Source organism: Pan troglodytes, chromosome 13, assembly GCF_028858775.2.
Source record: "Pan troglodytes isolate AG18354 chromosome 13, NHGRI_mPanTro3-v2.0_pri, whole genome shotgun sequence".
Classification (NCBI taxonomy): domain Eukaryota; kingdom Metazoa; phylum Chordata; class Mammalia; order Primates; family Hominidae; genus Pan; species Pan troglodytes.
In genome coordinates this window covers 134917405-134941216 of record NC_072411.2, presented here as the reverse complement: position 1 = coordinate 134941216, position 23812 = coordinate 134917405, and the positions used below count along the sequence as shown (strand labels likewise).

At 40.3% G+C, this 23812-nt stretch overlaps 1 protein-coding gene and 1 pseudogene across 46 annotated transcripts in view; one reads left to right on the top strand and one right to left on the bottom strand.

Moving 5' to 3' along the window:
- The window catches only part of GIGYF2 (GRB10 interacting GYF protein 2), a 160645-nt gene that overhangs the window by 125458 nt on the left and 11375 nt on the right, over positions 1-23812 (bottom strand). For 17 of the 46 annotated variants that reach the window (XM_063790870.1, XM_063790874.1, XM_063790864.1 and 14 more), the window contains one exon: positions 8076-8193. The exons of 26 other annotated variants lie outside the window; for them this stretch is intronic. The gene's annotated coding sequence lies outside the window, so the exon portion shown is untranslated. Of the gene's footprint in view, positions 1-1797; positions 1911-8075; positions 8194-23812 lie in introns of all 46 variants that reach the window. 3 more of the 46 variants (XM_054679551.2, XM_054679540.2, XM_063790875.1) reach the window with 1 other exon arrangement.
- LOC739397 (elongation factor 1-beta-like) lies at positions 2470-3254 on the top strand (annotated as a pseudogene).

Here is a 23812-nt window from a genome sequence, read left to right as displayed (position 1 = left end):
ATCAGCCTGCCTAGGTCTCCCGAAGTGCTGGGATTACAGGCGTGAGCCACTGCGCCCCGCCCCTCCTCATCTCTTAAAACAACTAGTGATTCAAAGAAAACATAACTGCCGGGCATGGTGGCTCATACCTGTAATCCCAGCACTTTGGGAGGCCAAGGTGGATGGATCGCTTGAGCCCGGAAGTTCGAGACCAGCCTGGGCAACATGGCAAAACCCTGTCTCCACAAAAATATATAAAAATTAGCTGGGCATGATGGTGCGAGCCTGTAGTCCCAGCTGAGGTGGGAGGATCACTTATGCTGTGGAGCTTGAGACTACAATGAGTCGTGATTGCACCACTGCACTCCAGCCTGGGCAACAGAGCAAGACCTTGTCTCAATTAAAAAAAAAAAAATTTTTTTAATTAAAATAAAAAAGAAAACACTATTTTTAACATTTTAATTTCTCTGAAATTAGAATGCATCTTAAAACTGATGCCAAGTTACAACTGCTACTGGCTGGGTGCGAGTTGTGTTACAGCTGTCTGAACAAGGGCCAATTTTTTAAACTGCTGTTTTAAATGTCTTCAAAATAATATGATTCTGTATCAAAACTAAATTTATTGTATAACAGAAAAGAAGCAAATACAGCCATGGAGTATTAGTGAAGTAACTATTCATCATTCAAAGAATGATTCCAAGTGATTTACAGGACGGCAGAAAGAAAGGGGGGAAAAAACACACAAGCCAATGGAGTCTGTTATGGTTTGCTACCGATACTGATGACACTGCACAACCCATATGACCACATGCAGCAGCCCTGAAGTACTAAAAGGGATTAAAAATTAAATAGCTTATATTGCTCTTAAAATTTTCACAAGCATCAAACAACTAAATTTTAAATTGATGACAGAGTAATAGAGCATTCCCTTAACTACTGCATCACCAATACTTTGAATGACTGGTGGGGAGAGGGAGGAAGAAAGCAGGAGACTTCTATGATGCCAAGTTGAAAAGTGATTTAGAAAAGTCAGACTCTAAATACCCAGAAATCTTAGGACTATCTTAACAAATTTACTTTACTTCTATTTTCATTTTCATACATGCAATAGAAGGATACACTGTTTAATAAAAATCCATTCTTATTTGCTAAATAAGTTTAACAGAGCTTTTTTAAAAAATATAAAATAATTCTAACAAGAAAAGCCTGTGCCAGATGTGCCGGAGTCTTCTTGGCAGTATTCCTTTCTTTCTCAGTAATGCACAAAATGATTAATCTTATAGTTGACACGTTAGATTCAATTAAAATTATGGTACATTCCAAATGAATGACTTGTCAAGGTAGCAATGATCAGACCCCAGGAAAGGTGCCCACTGTTAAACTAAAACAGGCATCACTGCTTACACAACAGTCTTACGACTTTTTGTAACATAAATCAATTCAGTGTGTTTTCTAAAAGTATGTGGACCTACTTGGATGACAAAGAGATGAAGAGACTACATCAACTAGAGCTATAGAGACCACATCAATTGTAAGGTTTTTCTTTAATACTAAACATCCTGAAGGAGCGGTTTTACCACCATTTTAAGCCCCATCTAGCCAAATGTTTTAAACTCAAACCCATAGAGGATTTTAGAGCATTGAATAATGGCTCTGCATTTATAAAGCAAGTCAGGATTTAAATCAGACTGAATTTATAAAGCAGGTAAATCTCAACTAAAATTCAAAGTATTTGCTATTTGTGAAAATACTAAATTCATTGTTAGTGATTTAATTTTTTCCCCTTTAACTTACTACAAGGCCATCACATATGCTCACATAGGTTCTGGAAGTACAAAACTCCAGGGTCACTATTAACACAAATGATACAGATGGAGCTCCTACAGGCAGCAGTCTTGAAATATAAACGAAGCCCCAGATTCAAGCAGCATCTAAGGAACAACAACAAGCAAGGAAATTCTGTTTGGGTCCACTTTATCATTGCACCTATAAATCTTTGAGTACTACAAAACTACTACAATGTACAACCATTAAGAGCTCAGAAGATTTTTTAATGTCTTGAGCTGGGAACCCAACTACCATTTACAACATGGTTTCTGTAAGAAAATTATTTCCTAATGTAAAGATTTCTTTTTTTTTTTTTTAAGACTGAGTCTCGCTCTATTGCCCAGGCTGGAGTGCAGTGGCATGATCTTGGCTCACTGCAACCTTCGTCTCCCAGGTTCAAGTGATTGTCCTGCCTCAGCCTCCTGAGTGGCTGGGATTACATGCATGCACCACCACACCCAGCTAATTTTTGTATTTTTAGTAGAGACGGGGTTTCACCATGTTGGCCAGGCTGGTCTCGAACTCCCAACCTTAAATGATCCACCTGCCTCGGCCTCCCAAAGTGCTGGGACTACAGGCGTGAGCCACCGCACCCGGCCCCTAAAGTAAAGATTTCTGAAGAGCTCTTAAAAACCTAAGAATATTTTTTTCCTCTTTCAGCACAGGGTGCCCACAACTTGAGCTCTTTCTGCTGCTCCTCAGCTCTCAGGTACAGCTGATGCCATGGATTTCAGAGACCTGAAAAGCCCTGCCGGCCTCCAGGTGCTCAACAATTACCTGGCGAACAAGAGCTACATCGAGGGGTATGTGCCATCACAAGCAGATGTGGCAGTATTTGAAGCAGCGTCCAGCCCACCGCCTGCTGACTTGTGTTATGCCCTTCGTTGGTATAATCACATCAAGTCTTACGAAAAAGAAAAGGCCAGCCTTCCAGGAGTGAAGAAAGCTTTGGTCAAGTATGGTCCTGTGGATATGGAAGACACTATAGGAAGAGGAGCTAAAGATAGTAAAGATGATGATGACATTGATCTCTTTGGAGCTGATGGGAGGAGAAAAGTGAAGAAACGAAGAGGCTAAGGGAAGAACACCTTCCACAATATGAATCGAAGAAAGCCAAAAAACCTGCACTCGTTGCCAAGTCTTCCATCTTACTAGATGTGAAACCTTGGGATGATAAGACAGATATGGCAAAATTAGAGGAGTGCATCAGAGGCATTCAAGCAGATGGCTTAGTCTGGGGCTCATCTAAACTAGTTCAAGTGGGATACAGAATTAAGAAACTTCAAATACGTTGTGAAGTTGAAGATGATAAAGTTGGAACAGATATGCTGGAGAAGCAGATCACTGCTTTTGAGGACTATGGGCAGTCCATGGATGTGGCTGCTTTCAACAAAATCTAAAATCCATCCTGGGTCATGGCATTTAAATAAAAGCTTGAGAGGTTAATTAAAAAAAAAACCTAAAAATAATAAACCAAGTTATTTAATTATCAAATAAAGAGACCTGCATTACTCAGAACAGTGTTCTGCTCATTCTTCTTTATGATTCAAAGCAGCTTAGGGCAACATTTAAACCCCAACTATCCAAATGTTTTCAGCTCAAATGCCTAGAAGACTTGTAACCTTTAGAAAACAGCTCTGGAGGCCGGATGCAGTGCCTCACACCTGTAATCTCAGCACTTTGGGAAGCTGAGGCATGCAGATCACTTGAGCTCAGAAGTTCAAGAACAGTCTGGACAACATGACAAAAACCTCATCTCTACACAAAATACAAAAGTTAGTCGCGCGTGGTGGTATGCTCCTGCAGTCCAAGCTACTTGGGAGGCTGAGGTGGGAGGACTGCTTGAGCCCAGGAGGTCGAGACTGCAGTGAGCCTTGTTCACACCACTGCCCTCCAGCCTGGGCAACAGAGCCAGACCCAGTAAGGAAAATGAAAAGAAAAAGAGAAGGGAAAGGGAAAAGGAAAGAGAAAAGGAAAAGGAAAAGGAAAGGGCTTTGAGTTTATAAAGCAATTCAGGATTTGAACCAGACTCTGGACACTCTGCTCCATCATGCTACCCTGCCTCTGTAGACTGTTTTTTGTTGAAACTATGACCTCCCTTTTCCTCCATTACCAGCACTATCCTGATATTTCTTCGCCCATCTTTATTTCCCTCTAAATTACGGAATGGCAAAAAGGGCATGCAGAGAGTAGGGGTGTCATTTTAACAACAGCAATTAAAATATCTGCCCACAAATTTGTAACCGGCCACTAGCTGGGAGAGATGATCCCACCCCTGCAATTAATTACAAATTTGATTTTTTTCTCCCATGACCAATGTGGCATGGGATCACTGACTGATCATATCATCAAGGCACTACTGTTTTCAGTTTACTGGTCAGCCAGTCTCAAAAGCCTAGATCATCTGAAACTCTCTCTACTCCATCCCTTATATCCAGTCATTTTGTCTCAAATTTAGCCTACTTCTTCAAGATTCCTCTTTCATTATAGTCCAAATTCTATTAATGCATGTCTGGATTATTCTAACAAAAGTTCTTATTTGCTTCCCTGACTGGGCCTCAAGATCAATTTTCCTAAGGCACCTTTCTGATCATGGCCTACACTCCTCTAAAAAAGTCCAATCGAACCTACTATGTATCGTCAATCTGACAACCCATGCCTCCCTCCCCAACTCAATCTCCTATTGTTTCACCTCCCAACTCAAAGCCAAATGAGAACTTTCTACCGTCCACTGCATTTTCCTTCCTCTTTAGTTGTGCTATGACATACCCTTCCCCCAGAAGCCTGACCTCCCTCCCTTAGAATGGCTCATGCAAAACCAAGGATCTATTCAAACACCTACTCCATAAAATAGTTCCCAAAGTAGTAAAAAGCACTGCTCCCTCTGGAAGGGAAAATCTAAAACACAGGATACAGAAATGGAATGGAATCTATAGGACTCAATGTTGCGGGTATTTTTCAAATGTGTATTATAAAGCCTAAAAGGAAGCAGAAAACAGAAAAACGAATTTGGGGAGACAGACAACAAGGATGGTTTTGAACAAAGTAAGTGCAAGGTGCTTGACTGAGGAAGTATCCAAAAGACCTAGAGTTGAAGAGTAGTCAGAATAGAAAGACAGATTTAATGCAAGTGAATCCATAGAGTTACAATCAAAAATTGAATAAGGCTACCCCAAAGCAGAAATCTTAAGAAAGAACAGGATCAAAGCCTCAGCAATCACTGTACAGGCTGATACAGGAAGAGAAAGACCACAGAGGTAGAGATCTCTAGCCCAAACCCTTCACTAAACTCAAATTCACTGACTCTAGTTTTCTCCCCCTGAGGTACTATTCTCACCACATTCTCTGTAACTAAAATAGACCCATATTAACCTCCAAGTTCATAATTACTCTTGCCTCCCCGCTATTCCCATTTCCTGAGGTAAACATGTTAACAGCCTAGTGTGTATCCCTCCATACTTCACATTCAGACAAACATGTTCACATATATGTGGTGGGGAAAGGGGATTAGCTATTTGCTATTATAAAGCAAGAATCATACTATATACCTTATTCTGAGACAGGCAATTCTCTCAATATATTTGCATGGACAAACTTCTAATAAACAGATATAGAGTTAAGTTGCAGTTTTTAAAAGCTGTATGATGGGCCGGGCACAGTGGCTCATGTTGTAATCCCAGAACTTTGGGAGGCCAAGGAAGGTGAATCGAGTTGAGGCCAGGAGTTCAAGACCAGCCTGGCCAATATAGTGAAACCCTGTCTCTACTAAAAATGCAAAAAATTAGCTGGGTGTGGTGGTGCACGCCTATAATCCCAGTTACTCAGGAAGCTGAGGCATGAGAATCATTTGATCCCTGGAGGCAGAGGCTACAGTGAGCTGACATCGTGCCACTGCACTCCAGCCTGGGCAACACAGCAAGACTCTGCGCCCCCCCCCCAAAAAAAAAAAAAAAAAAAGCAAGCTGTGTAACATTCCACAGAAATGGATGACTTTTACTTTTTTGCCTTTATGAACAATGCTGCAATAAACAACCTTTTATTCATATATTTATGCTTTTATCTCTACTAGACAGACTTCTAAAATCACAGTTGCTTAGTGCATAATGATTTCTTTATAGAAAATTGAAGTTCACCTAAGTGATAGTCCTCTAGGAAGAAGAACCAGAGGTATGGAGTGGGCAAGATCTATCTTCCATTGAGTTATCTTTTTGTACTTTCGAAATCTTGTCACATATATTTTAAAATAAATTTTAACCTAGTAGAAATCTCAAATCCTCAAAAGCTATAGGACCTATTTAAAAACTAAAAAAACAAAAAAAAAAACAAAAAAGTCTTTTATTTATTTATTTTTTAACTTTTATGTTTTTGAGACAGGGTCTCACTGTTACCCAGGCTGGACTTGAACTCCTCGGCTCAAGCAATCCTCCCACCTCAGCCTCCCCAGTGGCTGAAACTATAGGCATGCACCACTGTGGCTTATTTACTTTGCTCTTTTTAAAATTTTTAACAAAGGGTATTTGGGGGTGGGGAGAAGGGTGTGCTCCCATATGATTTTTTTTTTTTTTTTTTTTTTTTTTTGAGACAGAGCCTTGCTGTGTTACTGGGGCTGGAGTGCAGTGGTGCGATAGCGGCTCACTGCAACCTCTGCCTCCCAGGTTCAAGCGAGTCTTCTGCCTCAGTCTCCTGCCTCAGTCTCCCCAGTAGCTGGGATTACAGGCGCCGAACACCACACCCAGATAATTTTTGTATTTTTAGTAGAGGCAGGGTTTTGCCATATTGGCCAGGCCGGTCTCAAACTCCTGACTTCAAGTGATCCACCCGCCTTGGCTTCCCAAAGTGGTGGATTACAGGTGGATTACAGGTGTGGGCCACGGCGCCCAGCCTCATCTTGCTTACCTTTTATACTCCAAACTGCAAAAAGTTAAAAAGCCATTACTACTACTGGCCACCTGAAGGGCTGGCCAAAGGATCCATGTCCTGAGCTCTCCCAGTCTCCAAACTTTTACAAGTAGCCCCAACCTCTTCTACAGAATAACACACTTCATATACAGAAATATATAAATAAGGGTAGATTTTCTAAACAAAATCCCATGAAATATTTTCTTTGATCCAACATAAAAATCTAATGGATACTGCTAATATTATCTGGTAACCCCTAACCAGATTACTTGGATGCATTATGAACAAGGAATACGATAACTCCTGCCCTCAAGGCGCCAGTCTAATAAAAAAACAATGAGTACCATGTGATAAGGACTACAATGAACTATGCAAAGTAAGCTCTGGGAATACTGGGAAGATTATCCTAAAATGAGAAGCATAACACTGAAGATCTGTTGAATTATAATATTTGCTAGCATTTATTGAGAGCTAACTATGTGCTTACTAAGAGTTCAAAGTGCTTCATATGTATTCGCTTAATTTGACATAGATTCTTTGGCCCAATTTTGTAGATGAGGAAATGAGGCACAGAGAAAAGTTAAGCAGCTCACACAAGGTCAAACCTGTATTATAAGGGCTCCAAAAACCAGATACTAAGAATGAGGCAGTCTTTAAGGATAAAGGGGGACAGGGGGAGGTGCAGGAAAGGGTAAAGAAGAAAGACCTAGGTTCTTTTGGAAGATAATCAATTTGTTCAACAGGCTAAAAAACTAATGTGAAGATTGGTAAAGCAGTGGCTACATCACAAAAGTCTTTGCATTTCATATTCCAAGGGAAATTAAAGGTTATGAAAAGACTTGGGCAGGAAAGTTTCCAGGACAAAATCTGTACTTTAGAAAGATGACTGAGGATAGTTACCTGGAGGAGAATGAATTCAATCTAGTAGGGAAGAGTAAGATGATGAGTAACTAAACTTCACCGACATGAAAGGTTACCAACAACATATTAAGTGTTCAACACAAGTTACAGAATACAGAGAATATGATTATATTTAAAATATTTTAAAATACACTGGATATATATAGATATGCCCCAAAATGTTAATACTTCTAAGTGGTAGGATTATGGATAATTCTCTTTTCCTATTAAGTTTCTAATTTGTGCATACAACAAAGATGGTAGTGGTACATTTTTTTTAAGGGAAGTATTTGAAAGTTTCAAATATTAGGCCAGGTGCCGTGGCTCACGCCTGTAATCCCAAAGCTTTAGGAGACTGAGGCAGGAGGATTACTCAAGGTCAGAAGTTTGAGATCAGCCTACGCAACATAGTGAGAGCTCATCTCTACAAAAAAATAAAATTTTAATTAGCCAGGTATGGTGGTACTTGCCTTAGTCCCAGCTACTTGGGAGGCTGAGGTGGGAGGATGGTTTGAGCCTAGATCAGGGCTCCAGTGAGTTATGATAGCACCACTGCACTCTAGCCTGGGTGACAGAGCGAGACAGTCTCTAAAAGGAAAAAAAAAATGTTTCAGATATTTAAGCCAAAAAAGAGAAAGACTGAAAATTCTTCATTGGCTTCGAAAACTAACTTATTGATGATCTGAAGAATGCAGTTAGGAGTGCCGTGGGGACAAAGCCAGATTTCAATGGAGTGAGGCATGACTGGGAGGTGAGAAGGGAAGACCACAAATGCAGTCAACTCTTTCAGGAATCTTACATGTGAGGCCGGCACAGTGGTTCACGCCTGTAATCCCAGCACGTTAGGAGGCCAAGATGGGTGGATCACTTGAGGTCAGGTGTTCGAGACCAGCCTGGCCAACATGGTGAAACCCCGTCTCTACTAAAAATACAAAAAAAAAAAAAAAAAAAAAAAAAATTAGCCAGGTGTGGCGGCGGGCGCCTGTTAATCTCAGCTACTCAGAAGGCTGAGGCAGGAGAATCACTTGAACCCGGAAGGCAGAGGTTGCTGTGAGCTGAGATCACACCACTGCACTCCAGCCTGGGTGACAGAGCAAGACTCCATCTCAAAAATAAGAATCTTAGCTGTGGAAGGCTGGGCACAGTGGCTCATACCCATAATCCCAGCACTTTCGGAGGCCGAGGCAGGCGTATCACCTGAGGTCGGGAATTCGAGACCAGCCTAACATGCAGAAACCCCGTCTCTACTGAAAATACAAAAAATTAGCCAGGCGTGGTGGCAAAAGCCTGCAAAAGCCTCCAGCTACTCAGGAGGCTGAGGCAGGAGAATCACTTGAACCCGGGAGGCGGAGGTTGCGGTGAGCCGAGATCGTGCTACTGCACTCCAGCCTGGGCAACAAGAGCGAAACTCCATCTCAAAAAAAAAAAAAAAAAAAGGCCGGGCACAGTGGCTCACACCTGTAATCCCAGCACTTTGGAGGCCGAAGCAGGTGGATCACGAGGTCAGGCGTTCAAGACCAGCCGGCCAATATGTTGAAACCCCCGTCTCTACTAAAAACACAAAAATTAGCTGGGCATGGTGGCGTGCACCTGTACTCCCAGCTACTCGGGAGGCTGAGGCAGAAGAATCGCTTGAACCCAGGGGGCGGGGTTGCAGTGAGCCGAGATCGTGCCACTGCACTCCAGCCTGGGTGACAGAGCGAGACTCTGTCACACAAAAAAAAGAAAAGAATCTTAGCTGTGGAAGAGAGAAGAGAAAGAATGGAAAGAAAATTTCCATTTTTTTGTTTTAGATATATCCCCAATGGAAAGTTACTAGCAGAGTCAAAAGGTGAATTTTAACAATTCAATAAAAATATTATGTAAATGAAATCTCTGAGAAGGCAGGAAGTATTAGGGTTTCACAGAACAAACAGAAACAAAAACTACTCCTATCTACTTGTAACCAGAGGAAAGTAGATCCAAATGACTTAGAATGCTTCCAAGGTTATGTAGAGTTTTATTGAAGGGGGTAGGGGAATTTAAAAGGAAACTGAGGCCAAGCTAATGTCCATGCCAGGAATCCCAGCACTGACGCTGAGGTAGGCAGATTGCTTGAGCCCAGGAGTTTGAGACCAGGCTGGGAAACACAGCAAGATCCTGTCTCTACAAAACTTACATAAAAAATAATTTTAAAATAAACAAACCAACAAAAAAACAAAAATAAAGGAAACTGAGGGGAATTCATCAAACTGATGGCTTCAATCTTCTCAGAAAAGTAGGCAAATGACAGAGAAGATGATAAGGTAGGGTTTGAGGAAACTAAAGAAATTGATAGCTGCTGTGTTCTATGCTAGAGTTTGCTTGTTTTTTTTAAATAAACTTGAGAAATTATAGTTTAAAAAGCTACAAAGATAATACAGAAAGTACCGTCAGTTTCCCCTAATGTTAACAACTTACATTACACAATACTTTGTCAAAACTAAGAAACCAACATTGGTACATCACTATTACCTATACTTCAAAGTTTATTCAGATTTCATCAGTTTTTCCAACAACATCCTTGTTCTGTGCCAGTCTCCAATTCAGGACACCTTGTTGCACTTAGCTACAGTATCTCTAAAGACCCAATAAAGATAGAGAAGTGATATGGTTAGGGTTTGTGTCCCCACTCAAATCTCATCTTGAATTGTAATCCCTGTAAACCCCACGTGTCAAGGGAGAGACCAGGGGGAGGTAACTGAATTATGGGGGCGGTTTCCCCCATGCTGTTCTCATCAGATCTGATGGTTTTATAAGGGGCTCTTCCCGCTTCGGTTGGCACTTCTCTCTCCTGCTGCCTTGTGTAGAAGGTGCCTTGCTTCCCCTTCTCCTTCTGCCATGACTGTAACTTTCCTGCGGCCTCCCCAGCCATGAAAAACTGTGAGTCAATTAAACCTCTTTCTTTCATAAATTACCCAGTCTCGGGCAGTTCATTACAGCAATATGAAAATGGGCTAATACAAGAGGGAAGCTAATCTGCAAGGTGGTTGTGGGCTTCTTTCTCCAACTTAGCAGCCTGAGTATGGGGCAGAGAGCCCACAGGAAACCAGGGTTAGGGTTTTGTCAGCACGGTAAAGGGAAGAATAAGAAGGCAAAGTAGAGGGTGCTGGCAGAAGTGTGATTTAGACACTATGGGGAAGGGTGTAAAAACAGAAGAGAGTTGACAAATTTAAGATGTTGGTAATGCCAAAAAGCAAGTATAGTAGAAATAAAAATGAAAGCACTAGTAGAACTAGAGATGAAAGTAAAAGACAAGAAACCAGGAACATGGGAGGACCAGATGGATCAGCTACATAGACTCTAAAGTAACCTCAGGATAATGGCAGAGACAAAAATAGAAAAAACAATGAATCAAAGGGTAAGACCACAGGGTCCTTTTCTGATAATAAGGAAGGGAAGAGAGATGCATTGTCAGACAGCATGAACTTCAGAGGAAAGAGAGTTTTGCACAAAGATAGAGAAAAAATGGCTAACCTGACCGTGTATGATCTATCACCTAAACTAGAAAATGTGTGAAAGGATATTAAAGAACTGCATAAAGGAACAACAGCAAGCTAGGCAGAAGAGCCACCCTAATAAAGGAATAGAATGAGCCTGTGAATGGAGAAGGATGAAGACCCTGATTCTGCATCCTGACATACCATAGTGCAAGAAAATCTACTGTTAACCTCAGAGGGCTAAAGGGAAGGTAAGATTACCAGGGCAGATGGGCTTAAGTTACCACAAGAAAGCCAAAAAACATCTTATGAACACGAGGGAGAGGTTTAACACAAAAATAACATTTCAGAGAATTCAAGAGGAAAGCCTTAGGAATTAAACAAGAGATTTGGTCAAGGGAAGAAGAAACTCTGAGTGGTATGAAGATCAGATGGACTTTCATTCTGGACAATGACAGATGACAGGAATGCATGGCAAAGTGGAATTGGCAGGTCTCAGGAATTCTGAGAGAACTTGTCCTCACATCTCTGAAAGACAGGGGCACTCAAACCTTTGAGGAAGGAGTCAGAAAAAGACAGTGCCTCTGAAGGAATGTGGGCAAAATATTGTTAGTTCTGAGACCACCCTATTAGCATATCTTTCTCATGCTGAAAGCAACTCTGACAGAGAAGATGATCGGGTTCTTCCCTCCCTCCTCTGGCCTTTTCTCTCTTTGGCTATTCCAACTCTAGGGATAAGGACTTCAAACAAGTAGGTCTATCACATATTTTAAAGACTTGACTTAAAAACAGCTGAGAGAGGCAGGGCACGGTGGCTCATGCCTGTAATCCCAGCACTTTGGGAGGCTGAGGTGGGCAGATCGATTGAGGCCAGGAGTTCGAAACCAGCCTGGCCAACATGGCAAAACCCCGTCTCTACTAAAAATACAAAAATTAGCTAGGCATGGTGGTTCATGCCTGTAATCCCAGCTATTCAGGAGGCTGAGGCAGGAGAACTGCTTGAACCTGAGAGGCAGAGGTTGCAGTAAGCTGAGATCACGCCATTGCACTCCAGCCTGGACAACAGAGTGAGCCTCCGTCTCAAAAAAACAAACAAACAAACAAATATATATATATATATATATATTACACTGTTGGTAGGAGTGTAAACTAGTTTAACCATTGTGGAAGACAGTGTGGCAGTTCCTCAAGGATCTAGAACTAGAAATACTATTTGACCCAGCGATCCCATTACTGGGTATATACCCAGAGGATTATAAATCATGCCACTATAAAGACACATGCACACATATGTTTATTGTAGCACTATTCACAATAGCAAAGACTTGAAACCAACTCAAATGTCCATCATAGACTGGATTAAGAAAATGTGGCATATATACACCATGGAATACTATGCAGCCATAAAAAAGGATGAGTTCATGTCCTTTGCAGGGATACAGATGAAGCTGGAAACCACCATTCTGAGCAAACTATCACAAGGACAGAAAACCAAACACCACACGTTCTCACAGGTGGGAATTGAACAATGAGAACACTTGGACACAGGGTGGGGAACATCACACACTGGGGCCTGTCATAGGATGGGGGACTTGGGGAGGGATAGCATTAGGAGAAATACCTAATGTAAATGACAAGTTAATGGGTGCAGAAAACCAACATGGCACATGTACAACTATGTAACAAAACTGCACGTTGTGCACATGTACAACTATGTAACAAAACTGCACGTCGTGCACATGTACCCTAGAACTTAATCTATAACAAAAAAAAAACAGCTGAGAGAATATTTCTACATAACTGCTTTTTCAGACTTTGTCCATTACTCAAAATTACACATAAGTGACTTCAAGTAATATATTCCTTATGCAATAATACCAATAAGCTGTCTTCTTCAATAAATTGTATCCTTGTACTTGACAGTGAATATTATATAAGCTAGACTTTTTGTCAACTTCTAAATAACTGAGCTAAATTTAGACCTCACTGTAAGTTATTTTATCTGATTATTAGTATAATTATTTTTCTTTTTCTCCCTATATTTGTCTATAATTTCCATGACTTCCTCTTTATTTTAACTATTCATCTCCTCTTTGGGACCTCATCTATCACTTTGTGGGCCTCTGAGTACATTTTCACAGAAGAAGAAAGAAAAGAAATCAACCTAGGTCCTTCTTATTGTTGAGTTTACAATAAAGAAAAGACAGACTCTGACCTCTCCCTCTTAGCCTGCCATTTTCTTACAGCCTGGAACAGCCTAGAGGAACCAAGCAACTTCTGAGCTCAGGAAATCACTTTCAACAAAAAAGGTGGCAAATCTACGTAGTAAGTCCCATGTGGGTAAAATCAGCAAGGAGAAGCCAAAGTAGGTGCTGAGTCAGATTCCAGCACAGTGTCTGACACTTAACTTTGACAGTGTTCCCGAATACTGCTTTCCAGAAGTCTTGAAGACAGATTAGCTACCACCACTATTCCACTAAGAACTCAAAACATACACATCTTTGAAAACCCCCTGGATCTTTGTTATAAAAATTATGTGGCCGGCACGGTGGCTCTCACCTGTAATCCCATCTACTCGGGAGGCTGAGGCAGAATTGCTTGAAGGCAGAGTTTGCAGTGAGCCGAGATCACGCCACTGTGCTCCAGCCTGGGCAACAAGGCGAGACTCCGTCTCAAAAAAAAAAAAAAAAAAAAGTGCTACTACAAATCTCTATTTCCTAGCTATGCAAAACTTACCCAGAAAAAATATGGCAAAATTTGGGATGGAGTCCAGCCAGTACTATGTATAGTCTGCCACAAAACTAACACAGAATGAATACCAAGGAACCTGAATCTGCCCCCATTCCCATTGCCTACCTACGTTTTTCCAAAAGCAGAAAAAAGACCAACTCCTCTAGCACTCTCCACATATACTAAACGAATCAGTAGTTCTGTCCCCACCACAGCAGCCAGCGATTTTTAGTTTAGCCAGATCTGGATTAAGATAACACAAGATTAATAACTTTATTAGTGTAAATTAGTTCAACTACTTCAAAAAGAATTGGCAATATCCATTAAATCTAAACTGTATGCCTACCCTGTGATCCCATAACAAACTGCTACACATACATCCAAGGAAACTGAAGTTATATTTCTACCAAAAGACAAGAGATTCATAGTAGCTTTATTTATAATTGTCAAAAACTGACATTTGGGTATTATGTCCATCAATGTAAATGTACATCAACAGGCAAATCAATCTGCAGTATACTCATATAATGAAATATTACTCAGCAGTTTAAAAAAAAGAACCAGTCAGGCGCGGTGGCTCACGCCTGTAATCCCAGCACTGTGGGAGGCTAAGGTGAGTGGATCGTGTGAGGTCAGGAGTTCGAGACCAGCCTGGCCAACAACGGTGAAACCCTGTCTCTACTTAAATTACAAAAATTAGCTGGGCATGGTGGTGGGCGCCTGTAATCCTAGCTACTTGGGAGGCTGAGACAGGAGAACAGCTTGAACCTGGGAGGTGGAGGTTGCAGTGAGGCTGCAGTGAGCCAAGATCTTGCCACTGCACTGCAGCTTGGCAACAGAGTGAGAATTCGTCTCAAAAAACAAACAACAACAACAAAAAAAATTACTGATATTCACAATGATACTGTGAAATCACCCAGATATCATGTTTAGAAAAACAAGCTGGCTAGAAAAAAATATATACTGTATGATTCCTTTTATGTGATGTTCAAGAAGAGTACTATGGTTTGGGTATATGACCCCTGCAAATCTCATGTTGAAATCTGATCACAGATGCTGGAGGTGAGGTCTAATGGGAGGTGTCTGGATTATGGGCAGATCCCTCATGAATGCCTTGGTGCCACTCTCACAGTAATGAGTGAGTCCTTACTTGATTTGTTCCCAAGAGAGCTAGTTGTTAAAAACAGCCTGACACCTCCCTCCTCTCTCTCTCTCTTGCTCCCCTCACCATGAGATCTACACACACTGGCTCCCCTTTGCTTTCCACTATGAGTGTAAGCAGCCTGAAGCCCTCACCAGAAGCAGATGTTTCTTGTACCGCCTACAGAACCATGAGCCAAATAAACCTCTTTTCTTTATAAATCACCCAGTCTCAGGTATTCCTTTATAGCAACACAAACAGACTAAGACAAATAGATAATAAATGATGATAGATGTCAGGAAAGTACTCATCATGGGAAGAGGAGACTACTAAACAGGAAGGAGAGGGAATTGGAGTGCTGGAAAAGTTCACTATCATGATCTAAGTGGTGACTACAAAAGTACATATACATGTATATGTACATGTAAAAATGTATTGAACTATAAACTTCACATTTGTGCATGTATTTACCATATTTTACCTATCAATTATTATTATTGTTTCTCAGAGACAGTGTCTCAACACTGTTGCCCAGGCTAGAGTGCAGGGCTGTGCCCATAGCCCACTGTAACCTCAAACTCCTGGGTTCAAACGATCCTCTTGCTTCAGCCTCCCAAAGCACTGGGATTACAGGTATGAGCTACTATGCCCAGCTCCAGTTGTGTTAAATAAATCATAAATGGTTTAGCAATTACAAATACTTCAAGGCCAAGTATGGTGGCTCACGCCTGTAATCCCATGACTTTGGGAAGCCGAGGCAGCTGGATTGCTTGAGCCCAGGAGTTTGAGACCAGCCTGGGCAACATGGCAAAACCCCATCACTACAAAAGAAAAAAACAACAAAAATTAGCTAGGTGTGGTGGTGCTAGCCTGTGGTCCCAGCTACTGGGGAGGCTGAAGTTGGAGGATCACCTGAGCCCAGGAGGTTGAGGCTGCAGTGAGCTGTGATCATGACACTGCACTCCAGCCTGGGCTACAAAGTGAGACCCTGTATCAAAGAAAAACTTCAGTGAGCGTGAAACAAAGCTATTTAAACTATTTTAAATGAATGTCTTCCGATAACATATTAAATTCATTCCCTGCTTAAATTTTTGCGATTAGAAAAGAAAAAACAAAACAAAACAAAAAAAACACTGGCCAGGCGCAGTGGCTCATGCCTGTAATCCCAGCACTTTGGGAGGCCAAGGCGGCAGATCACATGAGGCCAGGAGTTCAAGACCAGCTGAGCCAACATGGTGAAACCCCATCTCTACTACTAAAAATGCAAAAAGAAATTAGCCAGGTGTGGTGGCACATGCCTGCAATCCCAGCTAGTAGGGATGACTGAGGCATGAGGATTGCTTGAACGCGGGAGGTGGAAGTTGCAGTGAGCTGAGATCGTGCCACTGCACTCCAGCCAGAGTGACAGAGTGAGACTCTGTCTCAAAAAAAAAAACAAAACAAATAACACCATTATCTTGATAAAATAATCTTCAAATCTGTCAGCTCCTAAGACCATAAAGAGGCCTACATTTAAATGAAGCAAGACTCATTTACTAGGCTAAAAGAATGTAGATCTTCAAATGCTTTTTTTCAAATGTCAGAAAACAGCTAAGTAAGAAGATGAAAAGGAAAAGTCCAAACATGAGGGGGACCCACATTACTTATAATAGTAAAAGACTGGAAGCAATCTTGTAAAAGTGGCACATTCACTCAACAAAAGACAGCTATAGTAACATCTGCACACAGTATAGTTATACATATGTCCAAAAAAAGGCAAAAAGAACACAAGACAAAGGAATATTAGTGAGGTGAAATTAATGATTTGTCCTCTACTCTCATAACTTGCAATATTCTTTAATTACTTTATAACAAAATGTATTTTAATTATCCCAAAAAGCATAGGCCTGGCCTGTTGAAATACTTTTACAGTCCCAACATAAATGTCATAAAAGTTATCACTCATTTCAACTTTAACTTGGTTTAAGATGAATTTTAAGGTTTAAAAAAAAAAAAAAAGGAAATTCTTCTCCCATCTATTATAGCAGAAAACACCTTTTCCTTCGGCATCCATCTCATCTGGCAATACTAAATCTCTTCACTAATAAATACACCAACATTTTTGAGTAACTTTTAAAATATGATCTGTTAACACATTTACTGATGACAAAACTTCATGAAGCAAACTTAGGCGTCAATATTCACTTTATTACTAAACATTTTACCTAAGGAATTAACAAAGAACTTTTTTTTTTTTTTCCCAGAAAGCCAACAAAAGTCCAAGGAATTGTCTACATCTACCTGGCCCGTCCACTATACATGAAACCTTGCAAAACATTATTTCTATGTGAATTATTCTTTCTATGGCATGTCTTCAAAAAAATTACAGATACTGCTTATCTGTAACTACAATTACTGCTGGCTTTTCTCCTTCCTAACAGGAATTTAAATTTCTAATTTACAGTATTGTGATAAACACTGCAACCCAATACAATTCTGAATCATTACCTATGCCATGAAATTAAGGTTAGCTTTACTTCTAATAGCCCAAAACTGAGGACAATCCAAATGTTCAGAAATAATGTTATGAACAAATACTGTAAAGTCATACCTTGGAAAATTCTTGGCATTAAAAAACAAACTATTTGCATGCAGCAATACGGATGAATCACAGATAATTATGTTAAGCAAAAGATGCCAGATCCTGCAGCCATAAAAAAGAAAAAGATCATGTCCTTTGCAGGAACATGGATGGAACTGAAGACCATTATCCTTAGCAAACCAATGCAGGAACAGAAAACCAAATATCGCATGTTCTCACTTAAAAGTGGCAGCTAAATAATAAGAACACATGGACACACAGGGAAACCACACACACTGAGGCCTCTCAGAGGGTGGAGGGTGGAGAGTGGGAGGAGGGAGAGGATCAGGAAAAATAACTAATGGGTACTAATCTATACCACAAACCCCCATGACACGCATTTACCTATGTAACAAATCTGCACATGTACCCCTGAACATAAAAGTATTAAAATAGGAAAAAAAAAAAAGATGCCAGACCTAAATATGATTTCCATTTACATGAATTTCTAGAAGACCCAAATATTAATCAATAAGTCACAGAAAACAGAACAGTGGTGGAGGAGGAAAAATGACTACAAAACAGCTGGGGGAAACTTCTGGGGATAATGAAAATGTTACATATCTTGATTACAGTAACAGTTACATCAGTGTGTGCATTTCTGAAAACTCATCAAAATGTACACTTAATGAGTATACTTAAAATAAAGGTATTTTATTGTATGTAAATTTTACCTCAGAAAAGTTCTTTTTTAAAAAGACTAAACTTACTAAAAGTAAATAGACTGCACCCCCCAAAAAAGCAATGTATTCCAAGACTAAGCTTTAATATTTTTTATGTTAAATTACCTTCTTTAAAGGTATTAAAACAGATGTTAAAGTTTTAGCTAAAACTTAAAACTGAAGAACATTATCTACAAATGTACTGTTGACACAGCACCCATTAGCCACATACATGTGGCTATGTAAAGTTAAATTAAGATTAACCAAAATTTTAAAATCAGCTCCTCGGTCCGGCATGGTGGCTCACGCCTGTAATCCCAGCACTTTGGGAGGCCGAGACGGGCGGATCACGAGGTCAGGAGATCAAAACCATCCTGGCTAACACAGTGAAATCCTGTCTCTACTAAAAAATACAAAAAAATTAGCCATGCATGGTGGTGGGTGCCTGTAGTCCCAGCTACTCTGGAGGCTGAGGCAGGAGAATGGCATGAACCCGGGAAGCGTAGCTTGCAGTGAGCCGAGATCGCGCCACTACACTCCAGCCTGGGTGACAGAGCGAGACTCCGTCTCAAAAAAAAAAAGAGAAAAAAAAAAATCAGTTCCTCAAGGGCACCAGGGGGAATAACTAACTTCACAGTGGACAAACCTAGCAAAGTATGAAGGTCAACATCAAGGATGATAAATCATGCTGACATATATACTCTTAATATGATGAAAATGACACTTTGTCATCTTCCTCTAAAAAATCCATAACCCCAGTCTAATCATGAAAAACATCAAATTCTAAAAGAGAGTCATTCTACAAAATAACTAGTACTCCTCAAACTTGTCAAGGTCATCAAAAACAAGGAAAGACAAGAGAAACTGTCATAGCTAAAGAAGCCTAAGGATGCATGACTAGGTATAACATGGTATCCTGGATGGAATTCTGAAACAGAAAAAGACACTAGGTACAATTAAGGAAATGTAAATAAATGAGGGACTTTAATTAATGACAATGTATCAACATTGGTTTATTAATTATAACAATGTACCATAGTAATGTAAGATGTTAATAACTGGAATTCCGCACTATCTTCTCAATTTTCTGTAAATCTACAATTGTTCTAAAAACTAAAGCCTATTATTAAAGAAAAAAAGTTAAAATTTAGAAGTTAAGGCCGGGCCCAGTGGCTCATGCCTGTAATCCCAGCACTTTGGGAGGCCAAAGTCAGCCGATCACTTGAGGTCAGGAGTTCAAGACCAGCTTGGCCAACATGGTGAAACCCTGTCTCTGCCAAAAAATACAAAAAATCAGTTGCACATGATGGCGGGTGCTCGTAATCCCAGCTATTCGGGAGGCTGAGGCTGGAGAATAGCTTGAACCCAAGAGGCGGTGGTTACAGTGAGCAGAGATCATGCCACTGCACTCCAGCCTGTGAAACAGAACAAGACTCCACTTCAAAAAAAAAAAAAAAGAAGAAGTTTTTTTCTACACTTTTTAAAAATGCAGTTCCTCAGTCACACCAGCTAGTAGCATCTCAAGCGCTCAACAGACACAACTGGCTAGTAGTTATAGTACTGGATGGTGGAGGTTCATAGAACCATTTTCTTCATAGCAGAAAATTATAACTCATCCTAACATAAACAAACTCTTATCTACTTAGCACTAAAAACTCAGTAATATCTAAAAACCTTCAGTGATATGTTTATTCCAAGTTCAAACACTTATGTTTTTAAATCGTTTTTTAAAAAATCAATGTAACATATATAAATGTAACATTGAAACGTGTTCCACTCCTCAAAGCAGCAGTTTACAAAGTACAATCTATGGACCTCCAAACTCTTTCAGGGCATCCATGATGTGTTTTTTTAATAATACTATTATAAACTACTATCGTGATCTCATTTGCTAGTTTGAGAATCTTCTATTGCAAAAACTAAAATATTATTTGCATTTTTCAATGTGTTGACACTTGCACAGACTGTGCAGTGATGGGGAAAACTGCTGGCACTATAGCATGACTCAAGTTAACTGCAACAAACTGTACCAGCAGTCACTATATTCTTCACTGCCATGTGGCATGTACTCATAAGAGAGAGGGGGGAAAAGCCACTTTTATTACGAATGCCCATGACGAGGGAATAAAAACTATTAATTGTATTAATCTTGATCCCTAGGAACACATCTTTTTAATATTCTACATGATGAAATGGGAAATATGCATTTCTACTGCATACAAAGTCATGTAGAAGGATATTTAATGCAATTGTTTTGGGTTACAAGCTCAACTAGCTGCTTTTTTTCATGGAACATAATTTTGACTTGAAAGAATAGCTGCACACAATATGGGTGTCCAGACTAGGATATGTAGCAGACTTTTTTTTTCAAAATGAATGAGACTTCAACAAAAACAATTCAGAGTACCTGTTGCCAATTATAAAATTTGACCTTTCAAGCAAAAATTGGAATTTTGGAAAGTTTCTATTCGTCACCATGAGTTAGAAAGTTTTCCAATATTTAAAGGCTTTTCTGATAAGTGCTGATTTCAATGAAAGTGATTTTTTGATACTGTATAATGTAAGATATCCATTCAACATGGAAGATAGACAAATGGAGTTTATATTTACAGAAGACAAACTATTGATATAACTCGGATTTCATATTGAAACTAACCTTTAAAAAAAAAAACTACTTGGTGATGCAGTGTTAAAGTAAAGCGATAAAAATTAAAAATACAAAAAAAGAAAAAAAACACTGCTGGTTGAATTTTAGTGTAATATCAAAGAATATCTGCAATTATCTGTAAAAGCTATTGAAATTCTATTACAACTATATATATATATATATATATATACACATCATTGTGAGGATAATTTTCCTTCATATACTTCAACCAAAGTAATAAATAGCAACAGACTGAATGCAGAAGTAAATATAACCCAGTTGCCTTCTATAAAGCAAGACATAAAAGAAATCTGTAAAAAGGTAAAACAATGCCAATTTTATCAACAAATTTTTAGAAATGTTTTAGAAAATAGGTATGTCATATTAAAAATATATTTATGTTAGCATGTAATGAGTTTGTTATTTTTAAATGAACTAATACTTTTTAGATTTCTTGATATGATAGATATAACTAAAAAACCAAAAGCTCTTTGGGGCCCTCAATAACTTTTAAGAGGGTAAAGAGATCCTAAGATCAAACAGTTGATTAACATCTACCTCAGAGAAAGAAGAAAAAATGACAAAGCCTGGGCAACATGGTGAAACCCTACCTCTATAAAAAAATACAAAAAAAAAAAAAAAAAAGATTAGCCAGGCATGGTGGCACGCCTGGAGTCCCAGCTACTCAGGAGGTACAGGTGGGAGGATAGGCAGAGGTTTCAGGGAGCCAAGACTACACCACCACACTTGAGTCTGGGTGACTGACCAAGACACTGTCTTTAAAAAAAAAAAAAATTAACAAATAAAAAACACATAAATAAACTTAAAACATACATACATACCCTAGAGAGCATATCAAAGGGCATACAATATCACTGACAATAAGAACACCAAGATCTGGCCAAGCGCAGTGGTTCACACCTGTAATCCCAACACTTTGGGAGGCTGAGGTGGGTGGATCACCTGAGGTCAGGAGTTCGAGACCAGCCTGGCCAACATAGTGAAACCCTGTCTCTACTAAAAATACAAAAAGTTAGCCGGACATGGTAATGGGTGCCTGTAATCCCACCTACCTGGGAGGCTGAGGCAGGAGAATCGCTTGAACCCAGGAGACGGAGGTTGCAGTGAGCCGAGAATCGCACCACTGCACTCCAGCCAGGGAAACAAGAGCGAAATTCCGTCTCCAGGAAAAAAAAAAAAAAAAAAAAAAAAGAACACCAAGATCCAAAATGTGACACTTATTCAAAAAGTATCTAGTGTTTTCAAACTGTACATTTTCCAAGGACAGAAAGACTTTTCACATTTTGGATTTTACTTAAATGATTGTTTGACTGCCTCTCTCACTGGGCTGTAAAGCCTATGAAGACAGAACAATATGTGTTTTGCTCAACCACCAGGGCTAGTCCAGCACCTGGCACAAGGCAATCATTAAACATTTGCTGGGTTTAAATTTTTTTAAAGACAAAAGACCCACAGACAGAACTCACTGACATGTCTATTCAAAACGCACAAAGATGGCTGGTATGGTAGCTGATACCTGTAATCTCAAGCATTTTGGGAGGCCAAGGTGGGAGGATTGCTTGAGGCTAGGAGTTCTAAACCAGCCTAGGTAACATAGAGAGATCCCCTCTTAAAATAACTTTTTAGGCCAGGCGCGGTGGCTCACACCTGTAATCCCAGCACTTTGGGAGGCCGAGACAGACGGATCACAAGGTCAGGAGATTGAGACCATCCTGGCTAACATGGTAAAACCCCATCTCTACTAAAAATACAAAAAATTAGCTGGGCATGGTGGCGGGTGCCTGTAGTCCCAGCTACTCTGGAGGCTGAGGCAGAAGAATGGCATGAACCCGGGAGGCAGAGCTGAGATCACGCCACTGCACTCCAGCCTGGGCGACAAAGCAAGACTCCATCTCAAATAAATAAATAAATAAATAAATATATAACTTTTTAAAAATCAGCTGGAGCCCAGGCACAGTGGCTCAGATCTCTAATCCCAGCACTTTGAGAAGCCAAGGCGGGAGGATCACTTGAGCCCAGGAGTTCAAGACCAGGCTTAAGGCTTCACCTCTACAATTTTTTTTCCTCCAAGACAGAGTCTTGCTCTGTTGCCCAGGCTGGAGTGCAGTGGTGCAATCTCGGCTCACTGAAACCTCTGCCTCCCGGGTTCAAGGGATTCTCCTGCCTCAGCCTCCCAAGTAGCTGGGATTATAGGCCCGCACCACCACACCCGGCTAATTTTTATATTTTTAGTAGAGACGGGGTTTCACCATGTTGGCCAGGCTGGTCTTGAACTCTTGACCTCGTGATCCGCCTGCCTCAGCCTCCTAAAGTGTGGGGATTACAGGCAAGAGCCACCGCGCCCGGCCTCTATGAAAAAATTTTAAAAAGTAAAATGCAATAAAAATTGGCTTGGTGTGATGGTCCGCGCGTATAGCCCCAGTTACTTTGGAGGCTGAAGCCCGAGAATCACTTTAGCTCAGGAGTTCTAGGCTGCAGCAAGCTGCCTGCATGACAGAGCAAGACCTTGTATCTAAAAAGAAAACCCAATTTAAAAGATGAAATTTTGCAATCAAAATTTACCTACTTACATAGTAATAGCAATCATAAAAGCCACCATTCACTGAGAGCCTACTTAATGCATGCCAGGTATTATATTTAGATTTTTCATTGATACAATAACCACAGGACATACTTTACAGATAAGGATAGTTAGGCTCCAAAAGGTTAACCTGTCTAAAGTTACATGTAACAAGTAACTTTTTTTTCTTTTTTTGGAATGGAGTCTCACTCTGTCACCCAGACTGGAGTGCAGTGGTGCAACCTCAGCTCACTGCAACCTCCACCTCCCAGGTTCAAGAGATTCTGATGCCACAGCCTCCCACGTAGCTGGGATTACAGGTGCCCACCACCAACATCCAGCTAATTTTGGTATTTTTGGTAGAGATG